Source organism: Nelumbo lutea, chromosome 1, assembly GCF_056320005.1.
Source record: "Nelumbo lutea isolate HS-2025 chromosome 1, American lotus-T2T, whole genome shotgun sequence".
Taxonomy (NCBI): Eukaryota; Viridiplantae; Streptophyta; class Magnoliopsida; order Proteales; family Nelumbonaceae; genus Nelumbo; species Nelumbo lutea.
The window spans coordinates 104,184,176-104,198,229 of NC_142684.1; positions in this window are offsets into that span (position 1 = coordinate 104,184,176).

Here is a 14,054-nt window from a genome sequence, read left to right on the forward strand (position 1 = left end):
CGGACCGGAAAAACTGGGATTTCTCAAAAAAACGTTGATTCTGATCGGCAAACTGCTGATCCATGTGGTTAACTGTTCAAACGGTTTTGACCATTTTTTATTTTTTTTCAAAACAGGCAGACTATTCGACCCAATAACCAAAACCCCTGACCGGTTCGACAGATGCAACCTAAAGTCTAAAAGAGAACAAACAAAATGAAATAATACTAACAAATGGTCTTCAAAATGTCAAACCACAAAACATTGGACAAAATTAAATTATCATTGACCTTAAGGTACCAATAGTTCATGGGCCATACATTTCGGAAAATATATATATATATATATATATATATATGTAATTAGACACACCTGTTAAACACTATTTATTTATTTATTTTTTAGTCTATTGGATGCAAATGTGAGAAGCTGTGGAAATTTGGTCTTTCTATACCTTAGATAGAATTTCGATCTGCATTTCAAACCTAGGACCTAGAATAACTAAACAAAGTATACCCTCTTAATAAAGCTATTTTACTAACTTATTATCAATATTAACCTTAATGAGAGTATGAGATTTAGGTTGTTCAACATATTATATTGTTCTATTCTATCCACAACCGGAATTCAATATTAATTATATATATATGGCTCAATAACCAACCATTGACTAAGGGATAAGAACAAAAATTAAAAAAAAAAATGAGGTAGACAATTACCCAGTAATGCTGTCATTACTCTAGTGCTTGAAAGCAACTAGTGCTTTAATTAATTTCCCAAATCACTCGTTTTTTGAATTAACTTTGGTCAAGGAATTATGGGAGAGCACTAGGTCAAACAATTAGAATTGAAAGGGGGACAACGCCAGATGTTTGTTAGGTAGAGGGGCTACCCTTCCATTTTAAGTAAACCTAAACAAGAGATGAAAAGACAAACCCTAGATAGTTGTGTTGTTTGATGAGTTCAACTCAACCTGTCCTAGTGTCCTTCAGTGGGTCATCTTCAGGCATTTCCATGGGAAACCATGAAAAGCGACTGACCCAATTCACACACAGCCATCCAATTCCAAAGAGTACTATATATACTATAAAGCAATAAACTATATGTCTAATGGGGAGACTAATAAACTATTATGTCTTCTCTGTCTTTGACCTATGCATAGAAGTGGAAACATGGGAATCGGATTAAAGTTCCAATGAAACTTCGCATGGGAATGCAGATCCACGTGTCCATACCCGGTTGCCCGACACTCACGTGAAGAGACCAATAGCATCCACCAATCGAGGACAGTGTTGGGCACACTTCTGTCGACCTTTGCCCAATACCAAACACAACTCCACAGAGCCTCTCTCAATCTGGCGATGGCCAAAACGAGTAAGCCACCTGAAAGACGACTCATTTTTATATGTAAACATGTAGGTCTCGTTATCACTTATTGAGAGTTCGAGACCCACTAGCCCGATTATTTTATTAAGCAGCATCTCAACTAGATTAAGGTATTGCTTGGAAATTGGTCTAACTTGGGTTTGGTGATTGCATGTGAGCCTGCCCTTCAATTGGCCCAGCCCACGTGAACGGATTCGGTCGACCAATGAGATTCCACTTTACCTCAACATCAACAAAAAAAATAGGCCCCTAGGATTATGGAGAACCCCCAAATCAAGGCCCAGGATTAAAATAATAAGTGGGCTTTTATGCCCCCAACTAAGCACCTGGCCAAGTGTCAATCATCGCCAAATCATGTTAGTGCATAGATCGAGAAGAAAAGTGAAGCCCATAAAAGATTTACATTAATTTAAAATCCCAACCATAGAAATGTCCCTTCACTGAGTCACCAGCTTTTGAAAATTGATTCTTTTGCAGTCTTGATTTCAATAGTAAGTCATATAATATGAGAACAAATTTAGCTTTATCATGGCTCCCATTCCCCACCCAAGATTTGGCTTTATTTTGTTTGGGAGGAGGCTGAGGAGAGGCATGTTCTTCTTCGATGCTTCTACAGTCCAACCACATGAGCATGGAATGGAAAGTTGTACATCTACTACGTGATGTTCCATAAAATTTTATTTAGGGTTTGCATGGATTTTATGGATGAACGGGAAGAACATATTCTTATGTTTGATGTGTTCACTGTTTTACACTTTCAAGCTAGTTTTGAGATGTATAGGATTTATTCTTACCCCTTATTAGCTATTACTGGAAGATATTAATGCGTCATGCACGGTAGACAGGTGTTAAAAGAGAGTTTGGATCATTGTAAGCACGTTAACGTTAAATGAGCATTTTCAAAATTTTTTAACACCTATCCCATGAAATACCCCCAACCAATCCTTGAAAAATATTAAAAACAATTTTTAATAGTTGTTAGAATATTTACAAAGTGCCGTTAAAAGGACAGCCATGTGACATTCAGTTTTTTAATTGAATTGGTGGTGGGTGAACTTAAATAATCTCATATTTAATTTCTTTTAATTCTACAAATTCATAAAAATCACAAAATTCTGAAAGAGTTGGAAAGCAATACAAAGATTCTGATAAAGACAACTGCATTTTAGAATATATTATAGATTTTGTCTTGAAAAAATGAATTGCATTCCTGATATCTTACGAAAAGAAAAATTATAAACCATCACTCTGTTAGGTAGCAGTACTCCAGATCAGGTAATCACAATGTTGTTAGTAGGTTCATTGAACACTTAAAAAACTTTTTAACACCTATCCCTTAAAGGCTTGAAACACCTTGATAAAGATTAAAAACCAGTTTTAACAGTTGTTAGAATATTTATCAATTGCTCCATGTTTACTATATTCCCGATTGATAGATGATGCAATAACTTATTTTAGTAAAGAAGTAATCATCTCCGAAACTATTTCTCTTTGATTTTGACCATAAACAAAGCATACTTAAGTTGTATATCAGCAGTATTAGCGGGATGCATCACCACGTGTATTTATGCGACAGTCTGTACTTGCATGCTCGAAGGTGTCTTCCCATCGGAGATCTAGTAATGGATCCGGCTTATAACTAATTAACACGTCTAAAGTGAGTTATGCCAACTTTTTAATTAATTATGCAACCTCATTAAATTCATGTGTCCTTTAATATTTAACAATCATAAGTGATGTCTTTTTAAAATTAGAGCTTTATTACAAGGCAGGATTCCTTTCCTAGATCTACAAGATTCAGATGATAATCATGTTCAGGTTTGAAGTTATGCCTTATCTTATAATTATAATTAATTAAGGGACAGTAGTTTTTGAAAACTTAATTAATTCCTAAAAAGACAACTTGTTAAGCTGGTAACTTAAAATTAAATCAATCAAAACGAATAGTACATGATAACATGCTTATAACATGAAGGTTTCGTGCTTAACACGGAACTATAATCAAGGGCACATTTGGATTTCAATAGGTTCCAAATTAAAGGGGTGCTTTAATAAGTGTTATTTGTCACATCAAAGGTTTCAACTATGCTACCAACAAAATTTGCAAAATAAAATATATCAGCACATCTCAAACATGTACAGCCATTGCAGTGTAAGGGAATATCTCCCTTGTCTTTGGTGAAATGTTCTTCATGTATCATTGGAATGGATGTTGGGATCGGATCTAAATTTGTCATTGACGGGATCATAATTTTGAGATAGCAATCATGTTTGAGATGTATGGCTATAAATCATGTTGGAAGTTGTATTGGTTGAAGGTCCTGATTTGCTCCATATATACTAGGGTAGTGTAAAGAGAACCAACGTATTGTATAGAAACGAGAAGAGTCATTTGTAATCTTCGGTAAAAATAGATATAAAATAATATAAAATACAAGGCTTTGTACTCTATCTATTTGTATTTGTATTCTTTTCAAATTTAGCATCTGAACCTATATATTTGTATTAAATAAATTTGTAATTGTACTCTGATATTGCAAAATCCGGTTGCTCCCTATTGGAGATGATTTGGCTATCAACAGATGACGAACTTGGTTGATTTGCAAAAAGCGAATCAGAGAACCCGGGGTTGCTTACCGGCGAGATCACTCCGATACTTAAGTTAGTACTTGGTTGCGAACTGATAATAGTGTAGAATGCAAGAGAGCTAGAGAGCAGAGATTACGCATACCTTTCACCTTCGGGGGGTGGAGCCTTTATATAGTGGAGTCCTCATGAGTTTCATGGAATAGTTTCGAGATCATCGTCACGATGAGGTCTGTTTCTGCATTAATTGGGGATAATGCTCCCAACTAATAAAGTTCATCACTTTCACCCGAATCGGATAGGGGAGGTAATGTTAGCTGTTACGACGCGTGATCACGTGAGGCGCAAAATCTAGTGGCAAGATCTTCAGGGTTGCCATGCAATGGTCGGTCAGTATTACCCTAGCTAGTGCCCTTTAGATCCGACCTAGTATGAATGTCGAAGTGCCTCAGGACCGAGGTGGTCCTGATGTGACCTTACACCGAGGTGAACTCATCCCGAGGTGGTTTGGTTATTCGAGCTCGATCCATTGTAGACTTGGCGTGTCAGAATGAGATGTCATCCTACTAGTCAGGTCGTGTCCACGTGTCCCCCTATTACTAGGTCGGGCCAAATCATCCTACATCAATTGCCCCCCAATCCCTGAGCCAGGGGTCCTGACCCGGTGCGGGGAGTTCATGACGAGCCAAGTGGATTTGGTTTGAGGTTCAGGCAACTATTCAGATGAATCACTGGTCGGACTTGTTCGGCCACCCGATTCAACCAGGAAAAACCCAGGTCGCGTCTGGTCTACGCGCGGATGTCATGCGATCTATAGACTCCACGGATGTCAAAAAATGTGCTAAACCGATTTTATCCTCGGGGTTCGTGCAACCGGTTTTCCTATGAGCCGTTGGATTACTTCAATCTCGACCATTAGTTTTTGGACATAGCGGCTATAAATAGGGAGGCCCAAGACTCATTTTTCTCACCACAAATTCACAAGTCTTCATTATGAGGTCGCGTCGGAATCCTTCAGCTTGCTACTTCCTTCTTCGTTTTCCGAGGTCACTCTTCTTTCGGCGAGTTCGTGTTTTCCCAAGTTTGTTCTTCATTTGTTTTTAATCATGTCTAGCTCTAGCATAGATAGGATTTTAGGTGATTCTAGTGAGGTCGAGGGTGTCAAGGTGCAATTCGCGGCCCCTGCAAGGGAGGTCAACTCGTTGCTGGGTGACTCCCCTCTTCGGTCTTTGAAGGGAACTTCGATGCCCGAAGTTGAGCCATCTCGGCTTGGGGAGACCGAGGTTCGGGAAGAGGGACCATCTTCTAGAACGGAGGCCCCATCTTCTTCCCGGGGTCGGGATCCAGACGACTTCGGTCCTTCTACTTTGACCTCGGATAGGCTAATGTACTTAGTAGCTCGCAATTGTCTTCTTGATAGCTTAGTTTTTAGTCTTCCTCTAGGTCAATATCCTTGGGCTCACAATCACCATGAGCTCGCGGTCTTTGAGGAGCAACTCGTTGTTGGGCTGTGCTTCCCGCTTCACCCCTTCATCATAAAGGTAGTCAAACTTTTTAACATCACCATCAGCCAACTACACCCAAACTCTATTCGGAACATAGTTGGCACCATCTCCTTATTCCGCACGTATAACCAACTTCTATCCCTAGATATCTTCAACTCGTTCTGTTCGATCAAGAAGAACTCCGCTTGTCTGCGTGGGGACGTCAGACAAAGCTATTATATCTCTCCTCGGCCTAGGTTCAAAATCTTGTTCGGTAGTCTGAACAAGGTTCCGGCTTGGAAGAGGAAGTATTTCATTGTTCGAAATCCTGAAGGATAGTCTTTTTCAACTCACTGGAGGGTGGCTATCAAGGATCCTGGGGTGAGCTTAGATGTGGAAATTGGGGCAGTTATCAACTCGTTGAGGGACCTCGACCTCGAGATGAAAGATTTCTTGGCCGAGAAGCTTGTGCGAGCTGGTCTAAGCCCTCCTAGTAGGTTTCCACTTTGGTTTTTTACTTTAAGGTTTTGTTTAGTTTGCGGCTAACCTTTTACCCTTGCAGTTACCATGCCAGAGGTCGATGCCAGGAACCTTCTCAAAAGCTTTCAGAGAGGGAAAAAGAGGAAGGCTTCGAAGAAGCCTCGCTAGGAGGCCGGTCCTTCCACCCCCACCCCATCCAAAGTCCTTGTCATGGAGCCGATCTCTGCCAAGCTCCCAGAGGAGGAGGTCCATCCTCAACCCCCTGTAGTGGACTTGGATGACGACCAGGAGAAGGTGCTCATGCTTATGAACCAGAGAGCACTTCTGTACCCGAGCAGGAAGGCATCCAGCCTCACAAGCCGGAGACCACTTCTGCACCGGGGCCCAAGTCCTCCAAGGAAAGCATAATGACTCTTTGGCTCAGGATGCGCAAGAGTAGGGATGTCATCTTTCCTGACGAGATCGCTGAGTGGCTTGACATGTTTACAGCCCGGCTCGGAGGCCAAGCTGTCAGTTATTGCATGGTGGTAAGTGTCTTACTTTACATTTTAATTCCTTATCAATTTTTTAAATGTAGTTACTATTAGACAGTGTATGCCCTTAGCTCTAATCAGATTAATGTACATTATGACATTTATTATAAATGAATAAAATACATATTTGATTCCTGTTATAGTGGTGTGTTTCTTTGTAATACCCTTAAACTGGACACTTAATAAGACTCATGTTAGTTTAGAATGTTCACAGCCGTTGTATAAGTTTGGGGAAATTTATCCTACTAAGGCTGACATTGATGTGCCGACAACTATTGGGGTGGCCTGCCTCAACTACCAGGGTGAGAGCCAAGGTACATGCAGTGTCGGTTTACTTGAAACCCTAAATCAGACTAGATTTCCAAAATTGCCCTGGACCTTGGTGATTAGTGGGCAAAACTGGAAAGTTACACCTGACCCCTAGACTCGATTATGATACTACACTATGCGTTAGATTGGGCTCTCTTTGATATGCCAATTAGTGAGATCCTTAGAGGGGGTCAAAACTTGGGTATGTTGAGATAGTCCGAGAATTCATCTGAGTGAGTGATCATAGTGACATGATCAACCCATTTGTCGGACAAAGGTAATGATCGGGGATGCACTCTTTCTTATGGAAACCAAGACTGCCAACAGTCCATTTCAATCATTGAGATTTGTTTTGCAAAATATATTTTATATACAGATATAAATATATATACTATGGTTTCAAATTGTTTGCAAAAGGGTTTTAATTCTCGGGATCCATGTGAGTAGAGAATGCAACACTGTTCCTTGCAGTTGAGGGAGATGTCATCTCTTGTCGGGCAGTGTTTGATCATTATGGGCTGAGATGTTAAGTGTAAGACCATTGAGGGTAATACCTAATGGGCTAATCTTGCATCTGCCCACAGTCCCTGTGTGTTACAAGGTGGCTTGGCCAAGGGACCACTTAGTGTAAGTGTCAGACCCATAGAGTCCATGTGATGGGCTCAGGGGGTTCATTAGAGTGAATTCGGCTAGGCCTTGTAACAAAGGCTGGGCTGAACCCTTGTGGCTGATGTGTAGATCAATGCTTGGGTCCCACACCATACAAGGAAGCCCAACTAGGCAACAGTTTGGAAGACTAAGTGAGCAGATATACTTATGGGCCTGAAGCCCATTTCGAACTGGGCTTATTTGATTAGTCAAATTAAAGGGGCGGATCTGAGATTAGATTAGCAGATAGACCCTGTCCACTCAGAGAGTCCAAATCTGAATACAGATTCAAATCTAGAAACCTCCTAATAAGATTAGTAGATGGCTGATCTAATCTGCAGATAAGACAAGGGTCTATCCTTATCACTTAAGGGGAATTCATATCCAAATATGATTTGGATCAACAACTCCTAATGGGATTAGGAGCTGATCCCTTTAAGGTTATAAAACAAGGAAGGAACGGCAGCTATTAAAAGATCACATTCTCACCTACAGAGAAGAGATTACAAAAGAGAGAAAACAACTTCCAGTAAGATTGCGCTGATTTCTCCCTTCCGCCTCCTTCCTGCCGCCGCCGCCATTGCCAGTGCATCTCCACGACAGTAGGAGTGATCAAGATTGGATCTTGATATCAGTCCTTTATGAAAGGGCTGATTGGAAGTCATGCTCACGTGTCGTCCAGCTGATTCTTGTGAAGGATCTGGTTCTTTGGAAGAAAACTATTGATTCTGCTCCATCCTACACTACGCCATCTTCAGTGGGAGCAGTCTTTGGTTCCTACCTTGGGCGTGAACACCTCCTTTGGGAGATATTGTTTCTCTGTATCAGGTATATCCCTCTCCTGCTTCTGTTTTCATATCTGGTTTGGTTTTCAGATCTACTTGATGAAGTATGATTGGAAGCTGCGCAAAACTTCCCTTACCTTGGCTAGATAGGCAGCCATGGTGGGGTCGTTAGCTTTGTAATCACCGGTGACCTGGTTGACCATGAGCTGGGAGTCACTGCAGATAACGACATGTTTTGCTTGTACTTCATTCGCTAGAGTGAGCCCGACTATCAGTGCTTCATACTCCACTTCGTTATTAGATGCTACAAACTCGAACCGAAGTGTGTACTTTAGTTTCACCCTGCTTGGCCCGTATAGAATAACGTCGGCTCCGCTTCTTTGTTGATTAGATGAGCCGTCTACGTGGAGGATCTAGGAATGGTGCCGCACTGGTTGAAGCTTCCTCTTTGTGCTCGAGCTCAATCAACTCGGGGACTACGGTGTTGAAGGTGCATTCTGCAACGAAGTCAGCCAAGGCTTGGGCCTTAATCACCATTCGAGGCTCGTACCAGATGTCGTACTCGCTGAATTCGATGGCCCACTTCGCCAGTCTTCCAGATACCTCAGGCTTGAATAAGATTTGCCTCAGAGGTTTGTTGGTGAGGATGACAACGGTGTGGGCTTCGAAGTACAGACGAAGCTTCCGAGTTGCAATGACCAGTGCGTATGCCAGTTTCTCAATCTTTGGGTATCTAGTTTTGGCATCCAGTAAAACTTTTCTAACGTAGTAGATAGGTCGTTGGGCCCGATCTACTTCTTTTATCAGTACTGTGCTGACTACCCCATCACTCGCTGAGAGGTACAACTTCAAAACATCTCCCTCCTCGGGTTGGGTCAGAACCAGGATGCTAGCTAAGTATTTTTTCAACTTGTCGAAGGTGTACTGGCATTCTTCGGTCCATTCAAAATCTTTACATTTCTTAATTTCCTTGAAAAAAGGCAAGCAGCGATCTACTGACTTGGACATGAAGCGGCTCAGAGCGGCTATACGATTGTTCAGCCTCTGAACCTCCTTCAATTTATGAAGTGGCCTCATATCTAGGATGACCTTTATTTTTATAGGGTTGGCTTCAATGCCACGTCGGTTAACTATGTAACCCCGGAATTTACCTGAGGTGACACCGAAGACACACTTGTTAGGGTTTAACTTCATATTATACTTGCACAAAATTTCAAAGACACAATGCAAATCATTTATTAAACAATTTGAAAATTGGGTTTTGACGACCATATCGTCTACATAGCACTCAACCTTGTTTCCGATCAACGGCTCAAAGATTCAGTTTACAAGTCTTTGTAAGGTCACCCCGACATTTTTTAGCCCAAAGGGCATGACCTTGTAACAGTACAATCCTAGTTCGGTTATGAATGTCGTTTTTTCTTCATCGGCAGGGTCCACCTTGATCTGATTATATCCTTAGTACATGTGTAGAAAACTTAGCAACTCGTGCCCTGAGGTTGCGTCCACTAGACGGTCGATCTTAGGGAGTGGGAAACAATCCTTCGGGCAAGCTCGATTCAAGTTGGCATAATCGACGCACATGCGCCATTTACCGTTGGCCTTTTTTACCAGAACGGGGTTAGCTACCCAGCTCAGGTAATGGACCTTCCTTATGAAATCGACTATGATGAGCTTTCTGACCTCCTCGTCGACTATCCTCCAGCGCTCCGGGGCGAGGTTGCGTTTCTTCTATCTAATGGGCATGACTACAAGATCAGTATTTAACTTATGAGTTATTATCTTTGCATCTATACCAGGCATTTCTATCGCGGGCCATGCGAATATATCTAAATTATTAAATAAAAAACTTACCAGCTGAGAACGGAGAGGTTTCTCGACCGATGCACCGATCTAGAGAGTTCTAACTAGATCTTCTGTTGAAACAGGGACATAGATTGTCTCCTATGTCGGTGTAGCTCGCTCCTCGGTGTACTCTGTAGGCCGCTCTAGCTCGATGGCGTCTGCTAACTTGGCTTTCCCCTTGAGAGCAACAACATAGCATTTGCGAGACTCGAGCTGGTTGCCTCCACTACCCCTACTCCGAAGTCTGTTGGGAATTTCATAGCCAAATAGTAGGTGGAAACCACTGCGTAGAGTGCATGGGTAATAGGCCGACCTACTATAGCGTTGTACAGGGAGGGAGTCGCAACCACCAAGAATGTATGCTCGAACCTCATGATGCTAGGTCATGTGCCGACCTCTACGGGTACTGAGACTTGACCTAGCAGTCTGACTCTTCTCCACTGAAGCCCACCAGGGGAGTATCTGCTGGCTTGAGGTTGCCTTCTTGGAGCTAGATCTTGTTGAATGCGTCCTTGAATAGGATGTCCGCTAAACTACCTGAATCGACCAGGACATGCTTCACCTCGAAGTCGTTGATCCTCATTTTTATAACTAAGGCATCGTCATGGGGATACTAAACCCTGCGTGCATCATCCTCTATAAAGAAAATAGAATCTTCAAGCCTTGGTCGCTTAGGAGGATTTTGCTCTTTTCATTCCAGTTCGCGAACCAAGGTCTTTGCTCTTTTATTATCTTTTTGTACAAAATTTTTCAAGTATTTGCAACGGATGAGTTCTTCTATCTCATCACAGAGATTTCTACAATTTTTGGTACTGTGACCGTGATCTCTATGGAAATGGCAGTATACATTTTTGTTCCTAGTGGCAGGATCTCCCCTCAACCAAGGTGGCCACTTCACATAAGATGAGTCATTTATCTCCATGAGAATCTCTCCTCGATTTGCATTGAGGGGCGTGTAGCTCGTCCTTTCGACCATAGGAGTTCGGGAACGCTGATCTGACTTGTTCCCTCCCTTGGTTGGTGACTTGCTCTTTCTTCACTTGTTGTCCTCGTTGTCCAAAGTGTCACCTTCTCATTTTCTCTTCTCCGCTGGATTTTCACTTTTTTGGTTCATCTCCTTTTCTGTCCCAATGAACTGATCGACGAGCTTGAGAAACTCGATAATATTTTTGGGCTTGTTGGATACCACGTGCCACTTGAACTCCCTGTGAGTGATACATTTCTTCTCTGTCGTGAGTATTACAACAGATCCAGATCGGGAATTTGTAGACATGTGTCATTGAAGCATTTGATGTAGATTCGAATCGACTCCCCTTCCCTCTGGACTATGTTGAGGAGGCTTTCTTGTCACCTCGGGCACTTCTTGCTGGTGATGAAGTGCAAGGTGAACATCTGCACGAACTACGCCCAACTCTTGATCGTCCCAGGTGCGAGATTCCTGTACCACGTGTGAGCTACTCCTTTGAAGGTCATAGAGAAAGCAACACACATGCAAGATTCATCAGCCCCAGCTAGGTGCATCTAGAACTGGAAGGAGTCTACATGATCATTCGCGTTAAATGACCCGTCATATTTATCTAGCAAAGGTACTATGAAGTCCTTCGGCATCGGGGTGGTCAGGAGTCAGAGGACAAAGGAGATGGCACAAAGAGGAGGGGAGCTGTCTTCGTGGCTTTCGAACTTGCCTCCTCTTTACCTTTAGGTTGCTCGATCTGACCAGGAGTGGTGAGCTGGCTTGGAATTGTAAGTCGGTGTGCCTTACGGTGCAAACATGGGGCAATTCGAACTGCTGGTGTTGGCTACTGTGGATGGAGGGGCCTCGCCTGGAGTCCGCAACCAAAACCCCAAACCGATTCCCCACGAGTGGACCTTCTTGATGTGATGACCTAAGTGAAACGGCCCTGGCGGGCTGAGTGTCTCCCCATTTGTTGATGTTCTCCGAAGCAGGAGGAGTAATCTGTCTATCCCTCCTGCCGAGAGACGAGACTTGGCTCCTAAGGGGATGTGGAACCTAGGAAGTCTGTCCTCGGTGAGGAGGGCGAGTGTTCTGACGATGGGATCTGCTTTGCTGTGGGGTTGGATCCCGAGGTGGAACCGACTGTCGATTCTGCGGTAGTGGAGGGAACTGCTACTGATACTACTACTGGTAAAAGTAGTGCAAGACCTGTTGCTGGTATTGTTGGAATTGTTGGACCTGTTGCATTTGGACCTGAATAGTCTGCATGCAGTGTACTAGGTCGTCAAGTTGATTCTACCTGACTGCAGGGGAACCACAAAGGGCTCAGTAAAGGTTGCACCCACCGTAGGAGGGAGTGGGGCACTCACTAGTGCTATAACTCGAGGTATGTTCAATGTTGGAACCCCATCTACAAAGAAAGGTATGGTGAACTGACCGATGCACATGGCTGGGACCTGAGGTTGCCCCCCGGAGATGTTCATTTCACCATTCTGTCCGGCGTTGCTGGAGGATGCCATTAATTCTGAGCTTGAGACTTTTGGTGGAAAGAAGCTTTTAGTAGTGTTTCCCACAGATGGCGCCAAATGATATTGCGCAATCCGACTGCTCCCTACTGGAGATGATTTGGCTACCAGTAGACGACGGACTTGGTTGATCTGCAAAAAGTGAATCAGAGAACTCGGGGTTGCTTACCCGGTGAGGTCACTCCGATGCTTAAGTTAGTACTTGGTTGCAAGCTCATAATAGTGTAGAATGCAAGAGACCTATAGAGCAAAGATTACGCATACCTTTCACCCTCGGGGGGTGGAGCCTTTATATAGTGGAGTCCTCGCAAGTTTCAAGGAGTAGTTCCGGGATCATCATCATGATGAGATCCGTTTCCGCGTTAATTGGGGATAATGCTCCCAACTAATAAAGTTCATCATTTCTACTCGAATTGGATGGGGGAGGTACTATTAGCTATTACAAGGCATGATCCCGTGAGGCACAAAATCTGGTGGCAAGATCTTCGGGATTGCCATGCAGTGGTCGATCAGTATTACCCGAGCTAATGCCCTTTAAATCCGACCTGGTATGAACGTCGAAGTGCCTTGGGACCGAGGTGGTCCTGATGTGACCTTGCACCGAGGTGAACTCATCCCAAGGTGGACTTGTCCCGAAGTGGTTTGGTTATCCGAGCTCGATCCGTTGTAGACTTGGCATGTTGGAATGAACTGTCATCCTACTAGTCAAGTCGTGTCCACGTGTCCCCCTATTACTAAGTCGGGCCAAATCACCCTACATCATACTCCTTCCAAACCGAGCCTTGATTCAATTTGGAAAGTGTGTAAATACCAATATGTAAAGTGCAAATACTGGTTTAGAAATACAAAATACAAGGCTTTTGTACCATATATATTTGTATTTACACTCTTTCCAAACCAAGCCTTATGGAAAACATTCTTTATTTAATTTGTTCCATTTGTTTACATATTTCCTCCACCTCTATTAGGGGTGAGCAAATGGGTAGGTTCTACCCGGAATTGAATGGAACCAACCTCAAATCCGCCTTGAACCGGCCCTACCCGATTTGTTATAAGATAGGTCTGGCTCCAAATTCTTGTAACCGATCCCCACCCAGGTCAATTCTAAGGTTTAGAGGTTTTCCTTACTCAAACCAACCCAATGGACCAGCCTTGGTTGGCCGTGGTGGAACCGGCCTTGGAACCAAACTTGCTTTGAAATAAACCCCAAATATTTTTAAGGATGTGAAGATTTGAACCCAAGCACTCATGGTTATAAAAGCCATAGTCTCACTTTACCATCGAGTTACTTAAGTGGTTTGATCATTTATTTTCATTTTAATATTTGTATATGTATAATAAATAATGTAAAAGGTAATACTTACAAAATTTAAATTATAATGACAAGTTTTCAATCATATATTAATATATTATGATAATCTATATATTAAATTACTCAATTTAATCAATAAAGATAATATAAGTTTTAAACTATATATTATCAATAGTGAAATCAATTTTTTGAAGGACATGATTCATTTTTTTCTTCTTAAAGGGAG